The sequence below is a fragment of the Bufo bufo genome, chromosome 2 (genome assembly GCF_905171765.1).
Source record: "Bufo bufo chromosome 2, aBufBuf1.1, whole genome shotgun sequence".
Lineage (NCBI taxonomy): Eukaryota > Metazoa > Chordata > Amphibia > Anura > Bufonidae > Bufo > Bufo bufo.
Window position 1 is genome coordinate 281,159,217 of NC_053390.1, and position 21,487 is coordinate 281,180,703.

Consider the following 21,487-nt stretch of genomic DNA (forward strand, 5'->3'; position numbering starts at 1 on the left):
ATAGAATTAACGTTAATAACATATAGTTCTAAAAATTAACTGCAAACACATTTTTTTAACATTTTTATTGGTTGCAAAAATAAAGAAAATGGGGTTTCAAAAACACAATTCAAAATTACATTTTGATCATTTTTTTACTAATGTTATTTTGAGGTATTTGAAGGTATTTAATAGCAAAAAAAATAAAAAATAATTATAACACTATCACCTAATTTTGAGAAAATGATAGTCATTTGTAAAATATTAAATACCTCAGCTCGCAAGCCCACGTCAAGGGTCCTCTTTATCTTGCGAGTCCCTAAACTAAACTAACAACAGGGGATCTAACTAAACTAATAAATTGAAAATTTGGAAAGTAATTTGGAAACCAGATTCAAGCTGAAATCAACGACTTCCACGGATGGCTTCCAATTGCCACGGTAATGCCCCCTCTGGACTGCTGAAAAAGTCGGCATAGAAATCCCGAACAGCTAGCCCAGCCGTTCCCGGTCTTCCAGTCCGACTGAGATCAAAATTGACTGAAGATGGCACATTTTGACCAAAATCAGCATCAGCGGAGGCATCATGTATCCTGGTGAAGTTGTGCAGCAGTACACAAGCCTGTATCACCAGGGTGGCATTGTCCGGATTCATTTGTATGGATGACATGAATACTCTCCACTTACTGGACAGTATTCCAAAAGCGCACTCCACATACCGACGGGCGCGAGTCAATCGATAATTGAAGATGCGCTTCCTGTCATCCAGATCGCGTCTAGGGAAGGGCCGCATCAGGTGATGTGACAATGCGAATCCTTCGTCTGCCACGATCACAAATGGAGCCGGCGGACCTGCAGATCCGGGTAGTCTTCTTGGCTCTGGCAGGGCAAGCTGGTTTTCACGAAGCCGTTCACCCATTCTGGAAACACTAAAGATGCGGCTGTCCGAAGTGCTCCCGTAGGCCCCGATATCCACAATTACAAACTTGTAGTTACTGTCAACCAAGGCCATCAGCACTACAGAAAAATATTGTTTGTAATTGAAGAACAGGGACCCTGAGTGAGGCGGTTTCTTCACACGGATGTGCTTTCCGTCCAGTGCCCCAATGCAGTTTGGAAACTGCGCGGATTGGAAAAAACCCTCGGCGATACGAAGCCAATCTTCCGCCTTGGGGGTGGGCATCACCGCATCTCTGAGTCGCTGCCATATGACTTTACACGTATGGCAGACAATCCCAGAGATAGTTGAGATCCCTAGCAAAAATTCAAAGTGCAGCGATGCAAACGAATTTCCAGTTGCAAGGAATCTGTGGAAAAAAAAAAAATTAGTTTAGTTCAATTAAAATACACAAAATATTCACATTACCGATAAAAACTTACCTCAACGTGACAATAAGCCTTTGTTCGGCAGAGATGCTGCGCCGCATGCCAGTGTCCATGAAGTTAAGGTCAGGGTGGAGAGACGACAAAAGGTGATCAAATGACTCCATGGACATACGGCAAAAATTGTGAAACTTGAAGGGGTCTTGACGCAGATCATTATAAAGTGTATGAAATTGTCCCTTCTGAATTCTCTGCGCAACAATGGGATGAATCCAGTGTCTCCTCCTCCTCCTCTCCGGTTCTTCTTCCAACATTGCTGGTTGTTGTCCAAATAAGCGAAATAGGACCCAATGGAACAGAACTCCACAAATATCCTTCGGCATGTTATCGCAGGAGAGTATGCACGAAAAAATGGCTATACAGCAAAATTTCCACACAGAGCTCTTTACCTCACGATGAACCAAAGAAAATGGCACCTGAGGTAATCATATCTTGTCTTTTTATTCACTTATTTTCACTTTTTTTCAAAGAAATCCAAACAACTTTATTTGCTTCTTAAATTTAGACATCTTTCCGTTTTTTGCGGATCCGCAAAAAACGGATGACATACGGAAACATTTTCAGGAACAACGGATCCGCAAAAAACGGACAGAAAATCGGATTATAGAAAAATACTGACGTGTGAATGCAGCCTTACTTGCGTTTTTTGGTGCAGATCTCACCCTGCCATTAAAAACTATGAAGTCTGCACAAACAATTTACATGTTACCAAATTTCCATACCTAAGAAAAAAGCTAAGTGTACATGGGATTTATCTAGTTTCATACATTTTGCTGGTACTGTATTACGCTATGGTTTTTGCTCATGAGAATCTGCAAAACACGGATCCCAGGCAAGTGCAAACCACCATTTTTTTTTTACTTCTGTAAAAATGTCCTATCCTGTGTCCGCAAAACTGACAAAAATAGGACATGTTCCTTTTTTAGCAGGGAACAGACGTGCAGATGTAGACAGGACTCCCTGCTCCATCATTCAGCCTGCAGACAGAGATCGCGCTGCCAGCCTGTGAGGGAGGAGACTGCAGCCCAGGAATCTGCTTAAGCTCCTCCCACACGTGCTGCACAGCGATCTGTGCCTGGCTGTCTGCAGGGGGAGAGCTGGATGTGAGCTTCAGGAACGGGACAAGGTGAGTAGTTACTGTGTTTTTTTGTTTTATTAAGGCCTCATGCACACTGACGTTTTTTTTTGCGGTCCGCAAAAACGGTTTCCGTTGTTCCGTGATCCATGTCCGTTTTTTCATCCGTGGGTCTTCCTTGATTTTTGGAGGATCCACGGACATGAAAAATGAAAAAAAAATCTAAGTCAAGTTTGCCTTTGAAATGATAGGAAAAAACGGACACGGATGACGGACGCGGATCACAATCTTGTGTGCATCCGTGATTTTTCACGGACCCATTGACTTGAATGGGTCCGTGAACCGTTGTCCGTGAAAAAAATAGGACAGGTCCTATTTTTTTCACGGACTGGAAACACGGATCACGGACGCGGATGCCAAACGGTGCATTTTCCGATTTTTCAATGGGTCCGCGGAAAGTCAATGGGTCCGCAGAAAAAAACGGAAAACGAAACAACGGACGCGGATGCACACAACGGTCGTGTGCATGTAACCTAACACAGAGGGCATTGCTACTATAAAGGGGGCGCAGAGGGCATTGCTTCTATAAAGGAGGCACTGAGAGCTTTACTACTATAAAGGGGGCACAGAAGGCATTACTACTATAAAGGGGGCACAGAGGGCATTACTACTATAAAGAGAGCACAGAGGGCATTACTACTTTAAAGGGGGAGCAGAAGGCTTTACTACTATAAAGTGGGAACAGAGTGCTTTACTAGTATAAAGGGGGCATGACTATAAAATGGGCACAGAGGGTTTTACTACCATGAAGGGGGCACAGAGGGTTTTACTACCATGAAGGGGGCACAGAGGGCTTTACTACTATAAAGGGGGCACACAGGGCTTTACTACTATAAAGGGGCACAGAGGGCTTTGCTACTATAAAGGGGCACAGAGGGCTTTACTACTATAAAGTTGGAGCAGAGGGCATTACTACTATGAAGGGGGCACAATCGGCATTACTACTGTGAAGGGGGCACAATGGGCATTACTACATTGAAGGGGGCACAATGGGCATAACTACTGTGTCCGCAAAACTGACAAAGAGCAGTAGCAGGGCCACAGTGTCAGAATGAAGCAAGGGAGCATCAACAGCATGCAGAAGTCGGCTGCTGATGTCCCCCTTAGGCTAGTTTCACACTAGCGGCAAGGAACTCCGGCAGGCTGTTCCGGTCGGATCCGTGCTGCCGCTAGTGCACGCGTGCCCCCGGACTACTACTCCGGCCCTATTGACTATAATGGGGGAGGGCAAACCTGCTGAGAGGCGGCCGGAATAAAACTACGACATGTCGGAGTTCCTTGCCGCTAGTGTGAAAGTAACCTTACAAGCTCCTGTGCTGCGGAGCTTCAGAAACGCCCCCTCTTCACTCTGTTCAGCAGAGCAGGACATCTTGCCTGAAAAGCTTTAGACACGCCCCCTCTACACAGGACGTGCCTGAGGAGGAGAGAGACCCCAGCGGAGCAAAAGTGTGAAGAGATGCAGACAGTCTGTGGGACAGGAGGGGGGAGAGAAGGGGGGATGTCAGGGAACACTTCAAGCTGCTGCTGGATGCTGTAGTAGACCAGCAGCTTCATGCTATTTAGTTGTTTTACTGCCTCATTAACCAGTTTGCCTCCATGACACCTGCCCCCATGTCCTGTCCTATCTCATCCCCATGGAGCCCCTGCTGTCTCCTTTTCTCCCTCATGTATCCAGAGCTCCTGTTGCACCCCTCCTATGTCCTACTGCTGCCCTGCACAAACCTCCTGCCCCTACTTCTTGTATAAATCCCCCTCAGAGCCCCTTCCACCTACTTGCTGTGTCCACCCCTCCTGTCCATTCAGGGCCCCAGGCCCCTGTCTCACTCCTCTGCCTCTCATTATGGTGGTGTGTAAACCTTATGCACCATAAAAACCTTTTAATGTCACAGGGTCACATCACTGTGCCCCCACCCCATAGTGTGCCCTCTTATACCCTTTTATTCAGTCACTGTATGGTGGTGCTATCCAGTTACTGTATGGCGGTTTTATCTGGTCACTGTATGGAAGTTATACAGTCACTGTATGATGGTGTTATCCAATAACTGTATGGCAATAACTGTATCCCCTTCCCTGTCCACGCCACCTTTTTTAGACCCCATACAGTATAATGACTCTTAATGCCCCCTCCATACAGTATAACCCCCAGTGTGGGGGCCACTGGGGGTCATTATTCTGAATAGGGGTGGCTGAGTGTCATTATTCTGAATGGAGGACCACTGTGGGGTCATTATACTGTGTGTGGGGGCATTGGGGGGGCATTATACTGTGTGAAAGGCCACTAGTGGTCATTATACTGTATCTGGGGCACTGAGGGTCTTTATACGGTGTGGGAGCCACAGGGGTACATGTAAATGTAAAAAAAATGACACAAGGGGACCTACTGAGATTTATCGCCCAAGGGCCCACATGAACCTGGAGCCAACCCTGTGTCCATGGTCCCATAAGTGCAAAAAATGCAGACATCACATATACAAGGAATACGGTTGTGTGTATGAGGCCTAGATGACTGGAATGCTTTCACAAATGTTCTTCCTATAGAAGTGTTTACATGAGATATATTTGACCATGCGATCAAAAACTGCTCATGGTGCTACCCTGAACTCCTGTGGTTTAGTGATGCAGCTTGTGCAGATGAAGCCAGTGGTAGATGCTTCACCTACAAGTCATGCAACCAAAAAATGCACAGCAAAGCTGCAGCAATTAACTGCATCAATGGAAATTTTTAAGCATGTCATGTAATGCTGTATGTGTATGTTAGCTGCAAATTCCTACTAACAGGCTGGTATACAAACAGTACACCCTAGTCACCACTAGGTGGTGCTAGGGCAATATATATATATATACAGGGAGTGCAGAATTATTAGGCAAGTTGTATTTTTGAGGATTAATTTTATTATTGAACAACAACCATGTTCTCAATGAACCCAAAAAACTCATTAATATCAAAGCTGAATATTTTTGGAAGTAGTTTTTAGTTTGTTTTTAGTTTTAGCTATTTTAGGGGGATATCTGTGTGTGCAGGTGACTATTACTGTGCATAATTATTAGGCAACTTAACAAAAAACAAATATATACCCATTTCAATTATTTATTTTTACCAGTGAAACCAATATAACATCTCAACATTCACAAATATACATTTCTGACATTCAAAAACAAAACAAAAACAAATCAGTGACCAATATAGCCACCTTTCTTTGCAAGGACACTCAAAAGCCTGCCATCCATGGATTCTGTCAGTGTTTTGATCTGTTCACCATCAACATTGCATGCAGCAGCAACCACAGCCTCCCAGACACTGTTCAGAGAGGTGTACTGTTTTCCCTCCTTGTAAATCTCACATTTGATGATGGACCACAGGTTCTCAATGGGGTTCAGATCAGGTGAACAAGGAGGCCATGTCATTAGATTTTCTTCTTTTATACCTTTTCTTGCCAGCCACGCTGTGGAGTACTTGGACGATTGTGATGGAGCATTGTCCTGCATGAAAATCATGTTTTTCTTGAAGGATGCAGACTTCTTCCTGTACCACTGCTTGAAGAAGGTGTCTTCCAGAAACTAGCAGTAGGGCTGGGAGTTGAGCTTGACTCCATCCTCAACCCGAAAAGGCCCCACAAGCTCATCTTTGATGATACCAGCCCAAACCAGTACTCCACCTCCACCTTGCTGGCGTCTGAGTCGGACTGGAGCTCTCTGCCCTTTACCAATCCAGCCACAGGCCCATCCATCTGGCCCATCAAGACTCACTCTCATTTCATCAGTCCATAAAACCTTAGAAAAATCAGTCTTGAGATATTTCTTGGCCCAGTCTTGACGTTTCAGCTTGTGTGTCTTGTTCAGTGGTGGTCGTCTTTCAGCCTTTCTTACCTTGGCCATGTCTCTGAGTATTGCACACCTTGTGCTTTTGGGCACTCCAGTGATGTTGCAGCTCTGAAATATGGCCAAACTGGTGGCAAGTGGCATCTTGGCAGCTGCACGCTTGACTTTTCTCAGTTCATGGGCAGTTATTTTGCGCCTTGGTTTTCCACACGCTTCTTGCGACCCTGTTGACTATTTTGAATGAAGCGCTTGATTGTTCGATGATCACGCTTCAGAAGCTTTGCAATTTTAAGAGTGCTGCATCCCTCTGCAAGATATCTCACTATTTTTGACTTTTCTGAGCCTGTCAAGTCCTTCTTTTGGCCCATTTTGCCAAAGGAAAGGAAGTTGCCTAATAATTATGCACACCTGATATAGGGTGTTGATGTCATTAGACCACACCCCTTCTCATTACAGAGATGCACATCACCTAATATGCTTAATTGGTAGTAGGCTTTCGAGCCTATACAGCTTGGAGTAAGACAACATGCATAAAGAGTATGATGTGGTCAAAATACTCATTTTCCTAATAATTCTGCACGCAGTGTATATATATATATATATATATATATATATACACTGCTCAAAAAAATAAAGGGAACACTTAAACAACACAATGTAACTCCAAGTCAATCACACTTCTGTGAAATCAAACTGTCCACTTAGGAAGCAACACTGAGTGACAATCAATTTCACATGCTGTTGTGCAAATGGGATAGACAACAGGTGTGGTTCTGCAGGTGGTGACCACAGACCACTTCTCAGTTCCTATGCTTCCTGGCTGATGTTTTGGTCACTTTTGAATGCTGGCGGTGCTTTCACTCTAGTGATAGCATGAGATGGAGTCTACAACCCACACAAGTGGCTCAGGTAGTGCAGCTTATCCAGGATGGCACATCAATGCGAGCTGTGGCAAGAAGGTTTGCTGTGTCTGTCAGCGTAGTGTCCAGAGCATGGAGGCGCTACCAGGAGACAGGCCAGTACATCAGGAGACGTGGAGGAGGCCGTAGGAGGGCAACAACCCAGCAGCAGGACCGATACCTCCGCCTTTGTGCAAGGAGGAATAGGAGGAGCACTGCCAGAGCCCTGCAAAATGACCTCCAGCAGGCCACAAGTGTGCATGTGTCTGCTCAAACGGTCAGAAACAGACTCCATGAGGGTGATATGAGGGCCCGACGTCCACAGGTGGGGGTTGTGCTTACAGCCCAACACCGTGCAGGACGTTTGGCATTTGCCAGAGAAGACCAAGATTGGCAAATTCGCCACTGGCGCCCTGTGCTCTTCACAGATGAAAGCAGGTTCACACTGAGCACATGTGACAGACGTGACAGAGTCTTGAGACGCCGTGGAGAACGTTCTGCTGCCTGCAACATCCTCCAGCATGACCGGTTTGGCATTGGGTCAGTAATGGTGTGGGGTGGCATTTCTTTGGAGGGCCGCACAGCCCTCCATGTGCTCGCCAGAGGTAGCCTGACTGCCATTAGGTACCGAGATGAGATCCTCAGACCCCTTGTGAGACCATATGCTGGTGCGGTTGGCCCTGGGTTCCTCCTAATGCAAGACAATGCTAGACCTCATGTGGCTGGAGTGTGTCAGCATTTCCTGCAAGACGAAGGCATTGATGCTATGGACTGGCCCGCCCGTTCCCCAGACCTGAATCCAATTGAGCACATCTGGGACATCATGTCTCGCTCTATCCACCAACGTCACGTTGCACCACAGACTGTCCAGGAGTTGGCAGATGCTTTAGTCCAGGTCTGGGAGGAGATCCCTCAGGAGACCGTCCGCCACCTCATCAGGAGCATGCACAGGCATTGTAGGGAGGTCATACAGGCACGTGGAGGCCACACACACTACTGAGCCTCATTTTGACTTGTTTTAAGGACATTACATCAAGGTTGGATCAGCCTGTAGTGTGTTTTTCTACTTAAATTTTGAGTGTGACTCCAAATCCAGACCTCCATGGGTTAAAAAATTTGATTTCCATTTTTTTTTTTTTTGTGTGATTTTGTTGTCAGCACATTCAACTATCTAAAGAACAAAGTATTTCAGAAGAATATTTAATTAATTCAGATCTAGGATGCGTTATTTTTGCGTTCCCTTTATTTTTTTGAGCAGTGTATATATGGCACAGGCTATTCACAGGAAGTTAGAAGGAGGAGAACAGAAGTGGACAGAGTTAGTGATATGTGATGAGTAAAGTCAGAAATGTCCACCATATAGCTGCCAAATTAGCCGCTCGGCTCTGGTCAAGCTGAGGGAGTTTGGGGAAGATACCAAAAGCTACCTAGCACAGACCAGAGTAAACTGTGGATATAGAGAAAGTCTTGTGGATATAGCAGAAGTCTTAGCTTATGGACCCAACAGCACCAAGTGACCGGGAGAAGCTTCCAGAACCTGGACACAACCTGACAACTAAGGCTACTTTCACACTAGCGTTTTAGTTTTCCGGTATTGAGGGGCTCAATACCGGAAAAAAACGTTTCAGTTTTGTCCCCATTCATTGTCAATGGGGACAAAACTTAACTTAGGGCTCTTTCACACCTGCGTTGTTGTCTTCCGGCATAGAGTTCCGTCGTCGGGGCTCTATGCCGGAAGAATCCTGATCAGGATTATCCTAATGCATTCTGAATGGAGAGAAATCCGTTCAGGATGCATCAGGATGTCTTCAGTTCCGGAACGGAACGTTTTTTGGCCGGAGAAAATACTGCAGCATGCTGCGCTTTTTGCTCCGGCCAAAAATCCGGAACACTTGCCGCAAGGCCGGATCCGGAATTCATGCCCATTGAAAGGCATTGATCCGGATCCGGCCTTAAGCTAAACGTCGTTTCGGCGCATTGCCGCATCCGACATTTAGCTTTTTCAGAGTGGTTACCATGGCTGCCGGGACGCTAAAGTCCTGGCAGCCATGGTAAAGTGTAGTGGGGAGCGGGGAGCAGTGTACTTACCGTCCGTGCGGCTCCCCGGGCGCTCCAGAGTGACGTCAGGGCGCCCCAAGCGCATGGATCATGTGATCACATGGATCACGTCATCCATGCGCATGGGGCGCTCTGACGTCATTCTGGAGCGCCCGGGGAGCCGCACGGACTGTAAGTATACCGCTCCCCCGCTCCCCACTACTACTATGGCAACCAGGACTTTAATAGCGTCCTGGGTGCCATAGTAACACTGAACGCATTTGGAAGACGGTTCCGTCTTCAAATGCTTTCAGTACACTTGCGTTTTTCCGGATCCGGAGTGTAATTCCGGCAAGTGGAGTACACGCCGGATCCGGACAACGCAAGTGTGAAAGAGGCCTTAACTGAACAGAACAGAATGCTCCAAAATGCATTCTGTTCCGTTTAGTTGCGTTCCCATACCGGAGAGCAAACCGCAACATGTTGTAGTTTGCTTTTCGTCCTGGGATCTGGCATGACCCCTAATGCAAGGTCTTGTTACCAGTGGGGTACCTCAGGGATCTGTTCTGGGACCCATATTGTTTAATATCTTTATCAGCGAAATTGCAGAAGGCCTCGATGGTAAGGTGTGTCTTTTTGCTGATGACACAAAGATTTGTAACAGGGTTGATGTTCCTGGAGGGATACACCAAATGGAAAAGGATTTAGGAAAACTAGAGGAATGGTCAAAAATCTGGCAACTAAAATGTAATGTTGATAAGTGCAAGATAATGCACCTGGGGCGTAAAAACCCAAGAGCAGAATATAAAATCAGTGATACAGTCCTAACCTCAGTATCTGAGGAAAGGGATTTAGGGGTCATTATTTCAGAAGACTTAAATGTAGGCAGACAATGTCATATAGCAGCAGGAAATGCTAGCAGAATGCTTTGGTGTATAGGGAGAGGCATTACTAGTAGAAAGAGGGAGGTGCTCATGCCGCTCTACAGAGCACTAGTGAGACCTCATTTGGAGTATTGTGCACAGTACTGGAGACCATGGGCCAGATTTATCATTCCTCTGACAGCTCACTCCACTTTCACATATGGCTAAAGTCAGTTTTAGCGAAGTCAGATTTATGATCGGCCCTTTAAGACTGTAATAAATGTGGTTTGACGGTAGCAGTTTATCTGTCAGTAAGCAGCTTTACAAAAGTCGCACGTCCTTAAGAAAAAGTCGCACGTTCTATTAAAAAGTCTCATAAGATAAGCATGGTCCTCACTGGAGTGAAATTGCGCCTTTTTTTGCGACTTTTTAAAAAGTCCCAATAGTAAATCTGTCTAGAGATTCATTTACATAAGAAAACACGCCCCCACTTTCAGAAAACTGGCGAGCATAGTGCAGAGCAAATTTGTGCGCAGTTTTAGCGTTTGTGCATTTTTTTGCGACTTTTTCACTCCATTATTTCAGCTAATGATAAATCTGGCCCCATATCTCCAGAAGGATATTGATACTTTGGAGAGAGTTCAGAGAACAGCTACTAAACTAGTACATGGATTGCAGGATCAAACTTACCAGGAAAGATTAAAGGCCCTTAACATGTATAGCTTGGAAGAAAGACGAGACAGAGGGGATATGATAGAAACGTTTAAATACATCAATCAACAAGGTAAAAGAGGAGAGAATATTTAAAAGAAGAAAAACTGCTACAAGAGGACATAGTTTTAAATTAGAGGGGCAAAGGTTTAAAAGTAATATCAGGAAGTATTACTGTACTGAGAGAGTAGTGGATGCATGGAATAGCCTTCCTGCAGAAGTGGTAGCTGCAAATACAGTGAAGGAGTTTAAGCATGCATGGGATAGGCATAAGGCCATCCTTCATATAAGATAGGGCCAGGGACTATTCATAGTATTCAGTATATTGGGCAGACTAGATGGGCCAAATGGTTCTTATCTGCTGACACATTCTATGTTTCTATGTAAGTCAATGCGGATGGATTTGTTTTCTCTGACACAATAGAAAGCGGATCCGTGAAAGTAGCCTAAATGCAAAGTTGTGTGTTATCACATTCCTCTATGGACAGTGTGGATCTGTTTCTGAAGGCAACCAGTGCAAAGAATAAAGCAGAAGATTGATGCCTGCTGTTAGGGAGAACTGCCCTGTAGGTTGCAGAAAACAAGTAAGAATTGTATTATATCCAGTGCCTGGCTGTTAGCAAGTGGACCCAGTGGGTACAGATAGAGGACTCTCATACCAGCAGGAAGCCTGCTCAAACCAGAAACTAAGCCTGTTACCAGGAATTGCAGCACAAGTAAAGATCTGAAGTCATTGGGCCAGATTTATCATTAGCTCAAGTCAGAATAATGGAGTGAAAAAGTCGCAAAAAAATGCGCAAATGCTAAAACTGTGCACAAATTTGCGACTTTTTTCTGCTCTGCACTATGCTCGCCAGTTTTCTGAAAGTGGGCGTGTTTTCTTATGTAAATGAATCTCTAGACAGATTTACTATTGGGACTATTAAAAAAGTCGCAAAAAAATTTGCAATTTCACTCCAGTGAGGACCGTGCTTATCTTATGAGACTTTTTAATAGAACATGCGACTTTTTTGTAAGGACGTGCGACTTTTGTAAAGCTGCTTACTGACAGATAAACTGCTACCGTCAAACCACATTTATTACAGTCTTAAAGGGCCGATCATAAATCTGACTTGGCTAAAACTGACATTAGCCATATGTGAAAGTGGAGTGAGCTGTCAGAGTAATGATAAATCTGGCCCATTGTGCTTTCTACAGATTATTTTTTTAGATGGGACTCCTCCTCATCATCGTCCCAAAATGAAACATACACGGACACCCTCCCCATCAAGGAGACACGGGATTACACAAAGAGATGTAGATCACAAACACGATTACAATTTAAGACAACGTTACCCGGAATATCGGGACAATCAGATAAGGACACCAGGAGTGAGACACAATTACAATCAGACACGATAGCCACAACCACACAACCAACAAGAGGAGCTATATCACAGGGGTCAACAAACACACAGACACGGGGAAAGATACGAAGAGGCAGACATGCCAAAAAGAAGAAACTATCACAATCCACCGAGGAAACATCAAACATAATCAATATCAGCACTACCACACTCACAGAGGCACAGACACTTCTTCTTAATAAAGGTCTAAAGTTTTCTCCGACCAGGGCCTTGGATAAATTCTCCACATACGTGGGCATTGAGAAGTTCATGCGCAGGCTCTGTTTGAAGAAGTACTTTCTTAAGAACCCGGTTATTGATGCGGCCCCGGATGTTCCATGTGTCGGAAGATATTCCCATACTGATCTAAGAGTAAGATCCAAAAAATACCCAAGGCAGGAAATGAGTGGGGAAATGGTCACCTTTAAGACAAATGTAGAAAAATAATTAAGATCATTGAAGGGTCGCACCCGGAATCCAAATCTGACAAGAATGGAACGAGATGCGATCCAAAAACTACAAGATACAAAAGAGATCACTATTAGACCTGCTGACAAGGGCGGAGCGGTAGTTATTTTAGATACAGAAGCATACAGGGAAGAATGTTTTAGACAGTTGAGAGATGGGATCACATATCAGAAACTTAAAGGAGATCCCACAGAGGAATACCACAGGGAATTGAAGACGTTTTGTGAGAAGGGAATGACGGCGGGATTCCTGCAGGACCATGAGGCCAGATACATTATGGAAACACAAAAAAGAATTCCCATATTCTATTGTCTTCCTAAGATCCATAAAGATCTAAAATGTCCCGCTGGAAGACCAATAGTATCGGGAATTGATTCTATTTCATCTAATCTGTCGCGGTATATTGACCGCTGGCTTCAGCCTCTGGTCAAGACCACTGCTTCCTACATTAAAGATACCACGGATATTGTTAAACTACTTGAAACTTTGGAATGGAAGGAGGGCTGGCTGCTGTGCACACTTGATGTGAGCTCCCTCTATACCGTGATTGAACATAAAATGGGCATTGATGCCCTAATGAAACAGTTTCAAAGGGATAATACTTTGAAAAGTGAACAATTAATGTTCATTTTGGAGGGAGTTGAATACATCCTCTCACACAACTATTTTGCATTTGAACGGGACTTCTACCTCCAGCTGACTGGGACCGCCATGGGCACCAGATTCGCCCCCAGCTATGCCAATCTCTTCCTGGCTCAGTGGGAGTATGAGACTATCAGGCCTGGATTGGGGGGGAGTCTGGTGCTATGGCGTAGGTACATTGACGACGTCCTGTTTATTTGGAAAGGTACAAAGGAGACTCTAGATGATTTTCTGGTGGAAATCAATACGAATGAGAGAAATCTGATATTTACCCCGAAGATCAGTCACAAAGAAATTGAGTTTCTAGATATTAGGGTAGCGATAGAGGGATGTACCTTTGTGAAGGAGGTAGCTAGGAATAGCTTCATTCGCTTTTCCAGCTGCCACCTGCCCAAATGGTTACTGAATATACCAGTCCGCCAATTCAGGCGACTGAAGCGTAACTGTACTGACCAGAGGCAATTTGAAGAAGAAGCCACTACCCTCAGTCAACAGTTTCTGGATAGAGAATACCCAGACCAGACAGTGAAGAAAGCTTTGGAAAAAGTCAGAAATATGAATAGACAGGACTTTTTCATCCCGAAATGCACATCCCAACAGATGAGATACTAAGGATGATCCTACCCTATCACTCACAATACCGACAGGTAGAAAACACTGGTATCTCTTCCTAGATGACAAGACTATTGGGTCATCACTCACTAGAGATCCAAGAATCACCTACACGAGAGCCACCACGCTGGCAGCTAAGGTAGCACCCACATTGAAAAGTAGTAAAAAAGGTTCAATTGAAGGCCATAATTGGCTAACAACTGGTGGCTTCCATAGATGTGGGCGGTGTGGGAATTGCAAGGTGACTAATTTTGCGAGAAAAACTACCAGTGTTACCTCGACTCAGAACTCTTTCAGGTTTGACATTAATGAATGTCTGACCTGTGATTCGACAGATGTCATCTACCTGTTACAGTGTGGATGCCGTAAACAATACATAGGGAGGACTAAGAGGACACTGAAGAAGAGAGCGGCAGAACACCTGGCCAATATCAAAAAGGGTTATATATTACACTCCCTCTCGAAACATTTCAAAGACATACATAACTGTGATCCCTTGTCCTTGACATTTTTTGCATTGGAGAGGGTCAAGAAACCGTGGAGAGGTGGTAACCATGTGACCGCTATGTCCAGGCAGGAATCCCGCCGTATTTTTGAATTCGAATCCCTGATCCCCAGGGGCTTGAATGCTGAATGGGAATTGTTTTGATTCCTCTGAGGGATGGGGGGTGAGCCGGGTGGTGATGTAGATTCAGAGTCCGGCTGTTCCTCAGCACTCTGTTCCTTCCTCCCTGCCCTGCTCCCCTCCCCTTTTCGACCCACTCAGACCCTCTGTAGAAATTGGATAGAGATTTCTGTTTCCCTACGAATAGAATTTTTCCATATCCTGATTTGATGAAAATTAATCACCCTGTATGTCTTCTAGACCTCCCAAATGGAGGATTTTACTGTTGTTTAGAAAAACGCATCAGAGACGCATCGAAAACGCATCTGACCGCATGTGCGTTTTTTTGTGCGTTTTTTACTATTTAATATGATTATCACATCCGTACTGTTATTTATATGTTTTAGATATGCTTGTATTATTTATGAAGACATTTTTGTATGATTAAACATTTGATGGTGGTGTGATCTGGGACACCACTATATATACCCTCTGGACTTCCCAAATAGAGGATTTTATTGTTTTTTTGATAAAGCGCATGGAAGATGTATTGAAGACACATGTGATCACATATGCGTCTTTTGTGCGTTTGTTTTATTTTTATGATTCTGACATTCATATTGTTATGCTTATAGGTTTTCTAATATGTCTGCACTATTAATAAGGTCAGTTTTGCAGGATTAGATGCTTTATATGGCTTGGGATACTGAAGATAATAGGATTCCATATCGGGCTTTCATGATGTCCCAATTAGATCAGTCCCACCCATGGCTGGTCTCCTGGGAGGATATAAAATGCTGCTAAGTGCTCACTGTCTTTACCACTGAGGAAGGGGTCTATACCCTGAAACGCGTTTGGGCTAGTTGGGACAGTGAGCCATTCCCCCCAAGCAACCACAAGTGACCGAGAGGAAACTACGTTGGTCGGGGCAATCTGCACAGTTAGTCTCGCACTGAGGCGGTGCTTCAAAGAAAAATTGATTACGTCATCACTGCCCGAGCCGAGGAGTCACGTGAGACGTCACATTCAGACTCCACACCACGTGGGACGCTGCGTTGAGCTGTGATCGGCTGTTTCTCTGATTCACTTCATTGAGCCTAGTGACGGCATAGGGTAAGAGACGTTTTGCTACAATTCTGTTACAACATTTGAATAGAGATTCTTCCCAGGACTGGATACAATTGTTTATCCTTCTATACTGGAGGTTTGAAGCTGGACAGTGTGCTACATTCATACCATCTATTTGACGCTGTCAGATTGTGTTTTTTGGAGCCTTATCTAGGTACGATTTGCTGGGACTGATTCTTATTGTGGGGAGTGTTGATTACTCATGAACCCTTGGACTCTGACTACCATCTGGCCATCTCCAGGGCCCTGTTCTATTGGGCATATTTTTTATTGTGATTTTTTATTGTTATATTATATGGATGTTTTTATTTATGATTGTTTGATGCGATGTCTTTTATTTTAGATTAAATATTAGTCTTTAACTGCAGTCTCCTGTTCCCTTATACGGAGTACCCCTCTAATCTCTATTACCAATTTTGTCTGCCGTGCGGTCTGGGTGGACCGAGAGGTGAGCACCCACATCCGTTCGGTCTATAGATTGAGTCGCTGGTCTGTATCATTTACAGATTATAACTACCTCTGCCATGCCAAAGATCTGTACATCTACCCCAAGGCAATTGATTAAGTAAAAGTTCCAGTTATTTGGAACTGACTCCTCTTCATTTCTACACCTCCTTTGCACCCAAGGGTGCTGGCATCACAAACACCAGGGACTGTGCCTTCCCTGCACCTAAAATCTATCCCACCAAGGGCACCTCAACCAACATCTGGCAGGAGATCCCTCAACACCAGAGTGTGCCCCGAAGGAATCCGATGCTGTCCTTCCCCTCACTAAGGTTGCCACCTTTCCCAACAAAAATACTGGCCAAGTTAAGCCACACCCCAAAGGGTGTGTGGTTTTGGGGGCGTGACTTAACACAGGGTGTTAAGTCGCTATCATACTGCCCCCAGTAATGGTAATGCCTCCATTATCCCCCCCCCCCCCCCAGAATTAATACTGTCCACAGTAGTGCCCCCAGTAATAAATGCCCCCATTAGTGCACCCCAGAATTAATGCCCCCCAGTAAGAGTAATGCCCCCATTAGTGCCACCCATGAAGAATAATGCCCTTCATTTGTGCCTCCAGGAAGAATGCTGCCCCCATTAGTGCCCCTCAGGAATAATAATGTCCCCATTAGTGCCCCCCAGGAAGAAGGATGTACTAATGAGCGCTCCACAATGGAAGCGCTCATTAGTAGCAGTCTGCATGAGAAAATACCAGTAACATTGCCAGTAGAAATAGATTAGCGGAACCGGCAGAGCCACTAAATTACCGGCCGGGTGGCAACCCTACCCCTCACTGCACGCTGGCCCAGGGAGTTCTGCTAAACCGTAACAACTAATACACCCATCAGGCCACCGCACTCACACATAGCACCCCTGCGGCCCGGTCAATGCAGATGGACCCTATTATAATTCTATGGGGTTCACATGTGATTTATGCGTCAGCAGTATACCTGTCTGGGTGTGTAACTGTAGGGTCCCATTGTACAAAACAAACAAACATATACCACATGGTCTACACTTGAATAGCATAGCCCACTGCACTGCTCCATACAGTTAAATAGTGCTCCCCCCATTCAAAGGGGCACATTGCTGCCACTATGCCTATCCACCCTCTCATACTGGGCACCTCTCCTTTGGACAGCAGGCTCATTTGCCCTTCCTTGCTGGAAACAAGGTAAAGCCTTAGTCACACAGTTTGATATGTCATGCATGTTAGGCTCCAGCATCGTAGATTCTATCAAATGTTAGGGGCCACAATTGCTGTTTCCATTAAAAATGCCAGACAAAATAGTGAAGCTTGCTGTGTTACTTTGTCCAATAAAATCATTATAGTCAATGGGGTCCATCAGCACCGTTGTGTTCATCCTGTGAGGCATCGGTTTTTGGCTTTCATCCCGTTTTTCTGTTCCTTTTGGAGAATAGAAGAACAGAATGCCTAATGGAGATGTAAATGAAGCCTTAGATATAGTAGAACCCCTTTTAGCTGGGACTACACGTCTTGTCGCCAAAGATCACACAACATTGCGATGCTACTGTACATGGTAAATGGTATTGTGTTGTGATTTGCAAGTTGCAGCGACTGTGATATGTCACAAGAAACCAAAACCTGTTGGATTTCATGAGGCCGTCAGGTCACAGAACCCCATTTGCTTTCATCATATTGCAATATACAGTACGGTAGCATTGATATACCATGGTACCACGATTGGAAACCTATGCTAAGTTTGGTTGTTACATCCATACTATAGATGCTGAAACTGGCCTAAGGCTGGGTCCATATCTCATCTTATTACTTATCTTACTGTAGCATGTTATATTTCCTTTTTCAATAGCTGGAAATGATGTAACGCAGTAAAGAATGAGGTTTATCCGACCTAATGCACAGAACCATGCGGTAGTATATTCACTGTAATTTCTGGACGGTGACTGTATAAAAACTGTTTTAATGCCACATGCAACCATTTTTTTCATATGGCAGCACAAAAAAAGAACTCCATAGGATAACAAAATCCAGGGGTCACCATCTTCTGGCTCGTGGGGTCTGAGAATAAAATGTTTGAGAAGCCCTACTTTGCCTGAAGGCTTCAGATGCAATAAGAAATCATGGGGGTCATTTATTATAGCTCTACACCAGTTTTCTGGCATGGAAAAGTCGCAAATTATGTGGCAAGTGCTAGTTTCTGAAGGGAGGTGGGAGCTCCATGGCTCAACCTATTTAAAGGGGTTTTCTAACTGGATAGGTCATCTGTATCTGATCGGTGGGTGTACGACACTGTGGCCTTCTCTCTGCTTTTGCTAGGCATTGTGCTTGGTTAGCTGAGAGAAGGCAACGGTGCTCACAGGAGCGGTGCCTTCTCAAAACAGCTGATCGGCGGGGTTCTTGCGCGTTGGACCCCCACTGATCAGATACTGATGACCTATCCAGAGGATAGTGTTTTCCAGGACTTCAATATCGATGATCTATCTTTAGGAAATTTCAGGAGCGCTGACAGGTCCTTTTTAAAAAGTGTAAAAACTGAAATAATAGACAAAAGTAAAGTAAGAAAAAGATGAACAAGCAAGTTATGACATCATGGGACAATTTCCCCATCTACCGTGCGGGACAATGGATGGAAAAACAAACACAACAACCAATGCTATTACATCTTTTGACTTCAATGTAAAAGCAAACGGATGGAAAAGGGAATGTTTTTTCCAAAATGGATTATAAAGGATGGCTTTTTGAACACAGAAAAACAAAACAGATCCCACTGAAAACAATGTGATCCTATGTCAGATCCACTGCATATGTTCTCTGGTCTGAGAGTATAGCAATGAACTAAAGGATAAAAGACAATACAGTCTTAGGGTCCATTCACATGTCTGTATGTGTTTTGCAATGTGACACTGGCAATGTGCGTTCCGCATTTTGCGGACCGCACATCGCCAGCACTCTCATAGAAAATGCCTTTTCTTGCGGACTAGAATAGGACATGTTCTATTTTTTTGCGGAACGGAAGTGCGGATCCGCAAATGCGGATAGCACGTTCCGGCCCCATTGAAAATGAATGGGTACCCATTTTGCGGACGTGTGAATGGACCCTTACTATCCTCTCCTGAGCATGCCTTCATGAACTATCATGAATGAGTAGCCTTTTAAACACGGACATTATATATTTCACCCAAAATCAGGAACAATTTACCGGAATAATAAATCAATAACAGATCAATAAAAATGAGAAAAAACATAACAAAGAATGTGCATGTGGCTTATTAAAAAAAGAAACAGTTAATAGTAAATAATTTATTTAGCGTCTTTTGAAGCATTTACTTGCAGCAGGATCTTCCCCTTTTACACAGTAAGAGGGTGTCCTAGCACTGATTACTGGACTTCTAGAGATCAATGAACAGAACAATCTTCCTCATTCCAGTGTCGAGGGACAGAGTAGGAGATTCTCAAAGCAATGAAGAATCAATGTACTTCCTAGTTTTACAGTGGCTTAAATTTAATTTAAAATGAAATAAACTCATACTAGAGATATATATATACAAGAATGCTGTAGTAAAACCATTTAGACTGTAAGAACTTTTATGTAGATTTTATGGAAATTGTTAGGAATGTCAGTAGTGTTAGTTATATATAATCTGTGCTATTTTCAGGCATGACAAAGGCCGGTGCACTAAGCTGTTATTATGTGTGCACGCTGCCATGTCTCTATAGGTGTACATCCCTGTACATATTTTTATAGACCTATGTATACATACAATTGGGAGCAGAAGGATAACCATTAGAGATGGAATGAGGGGAACAGTTAGTGAGCGAGCAAGGATTTTTTGTGTAATAAATATGTTCTATACATATGAAAGCACACAACTCCTTAGCAATACACTGTCATTTCTAGTTTTTGGACTCTTAAATGTACACTAAACACAGAAAGAAAAAAAAAAACACAAAAAGCTATCCCTGCACTTCCTTCCTTCATCTACTCGGTCAGAAGGTCAACCATGTTCTCCACCTCCTTACAGCCCTGTCACAAACTGCAAGACAACTGTCTGGAACAGTCGCCTCATCTGTCTTTGCAGCAGGATAAAGAGATTCTTAGAACCCATGCCCTTTTCTGAGCCACACTCCATAAGTCACTTTCTGCAGTTTTTTTTATATCTTTTTCAATAGAGGGGGAAAAAAGACAATTTAAAAAATGCAGTTCACACCATTTAGAAATAAACGTCACAAAAAAAAAAAAAAGCCACAAAAACATAAGCAAAAAATGCAAGTGCCCTAAAAACACATGCACATGTAACTGGTAAAAAAAATACCAGTGCAAAATTCATGAACCAATCAGCAGGAGTTTAAAGGGGTTGTCTCACTACAAAAATGTATCCCCTATCCACGGGATAGGGAATAAGTGTCTGATCGGTGGGGTACAACCACCTGGGCCCCGAATATCACAAGAACAGGGATCTGTGTTCCACCATTTGAATGGAGCACATTCAATTCCATGGGACTGTCAGTGATAGCTGGGTACAAGCGTTTGGTTATCACAGGCAGCCCCACAGGGTTGAATGGAGAAGCAGCGCACATGTGTGTTTGCCGGTCCATTCAAACAGGTGAACAAGGGACCCTGTTCTTGTGAATAATGGGGCCCCAGGAGTAGGATCCTACCAATCAGATGCTGTGGATAGGGGATAAGTTGTTGTAATGGTACAATCCCTGTAACCTCAGGATTTCTACAAGACTGTATGTGTCTGGATCATGCAGAAATCACTGCAGACTGACAAAGTGAAGACAACTATATTTCTTGTATACTTTTAGCACACATTTCTAAGTTTAGTGTTTTTATAAAACACTGAATTGTTCCTGGTACTGCTAAAATACTTATTTCTCTTATGTGTCCCGAAAAGAGAAGAAAAACCAAAATATATTACATATGTACAATCTATAAGTATAAACACATGATCATATTGAATATAAAGTATATATACAATGGCCATTCCAGTGATGTAGAAGTGGTTACACTATATGTTAATGTATGGCTTTAAAGAGATCTTGTATCCACGAAATGCAGCACAATCTGCCGGCAGCTTGTTATAGAGCAGGAGGAGCTGAGCAGATTTAGTTACAGTTTTATGGCAAAAGATTCAGTAAAACTTGTCATTTATTTCTCCGCTTTTTGCAACTTTTGTTGTACACGGGGGAAATGTTATCAGTGACTGATAGTACTGCGTGTGTAAGTTTGTATACAGAGATAGCTGTCAGTCACTGATAGATGTACATGGGGGAGGTGTTATCAGTGATTTATAGTATTCTCTGTGTAAGTGTGTATACATAGACAGCTGTCAGTCACTGATAGATGTACA

The 21,487-nt window shown here is 43.9% G+C and overlaps 1 long non-coding RNA gene across 1 annotated transcript; it reads right to left on the reverse strand.

Annotated features, from left to right (window-relative positions):
- Positions 1-6,980: 6,980 nt before the first annotated feature.
- On the reverse strand, positions 6,981-21,447 carry LOC120988855. The gene is made up of 4 exons (XR_005776195.1): positions 20,466-21,447; positions 18,132-18,141; positions 10,072-10,075; positions 6,981-6,992 (listed from the first exon to the last, which is right to left on the reverse strand). It is a non-coding gene; the product is annotated as an uncharacterized LOC120988855 (long non-coding RNA).
- Between the last annotated feature and the right edge of the window lie 40 nt (positions 21,448-21,487).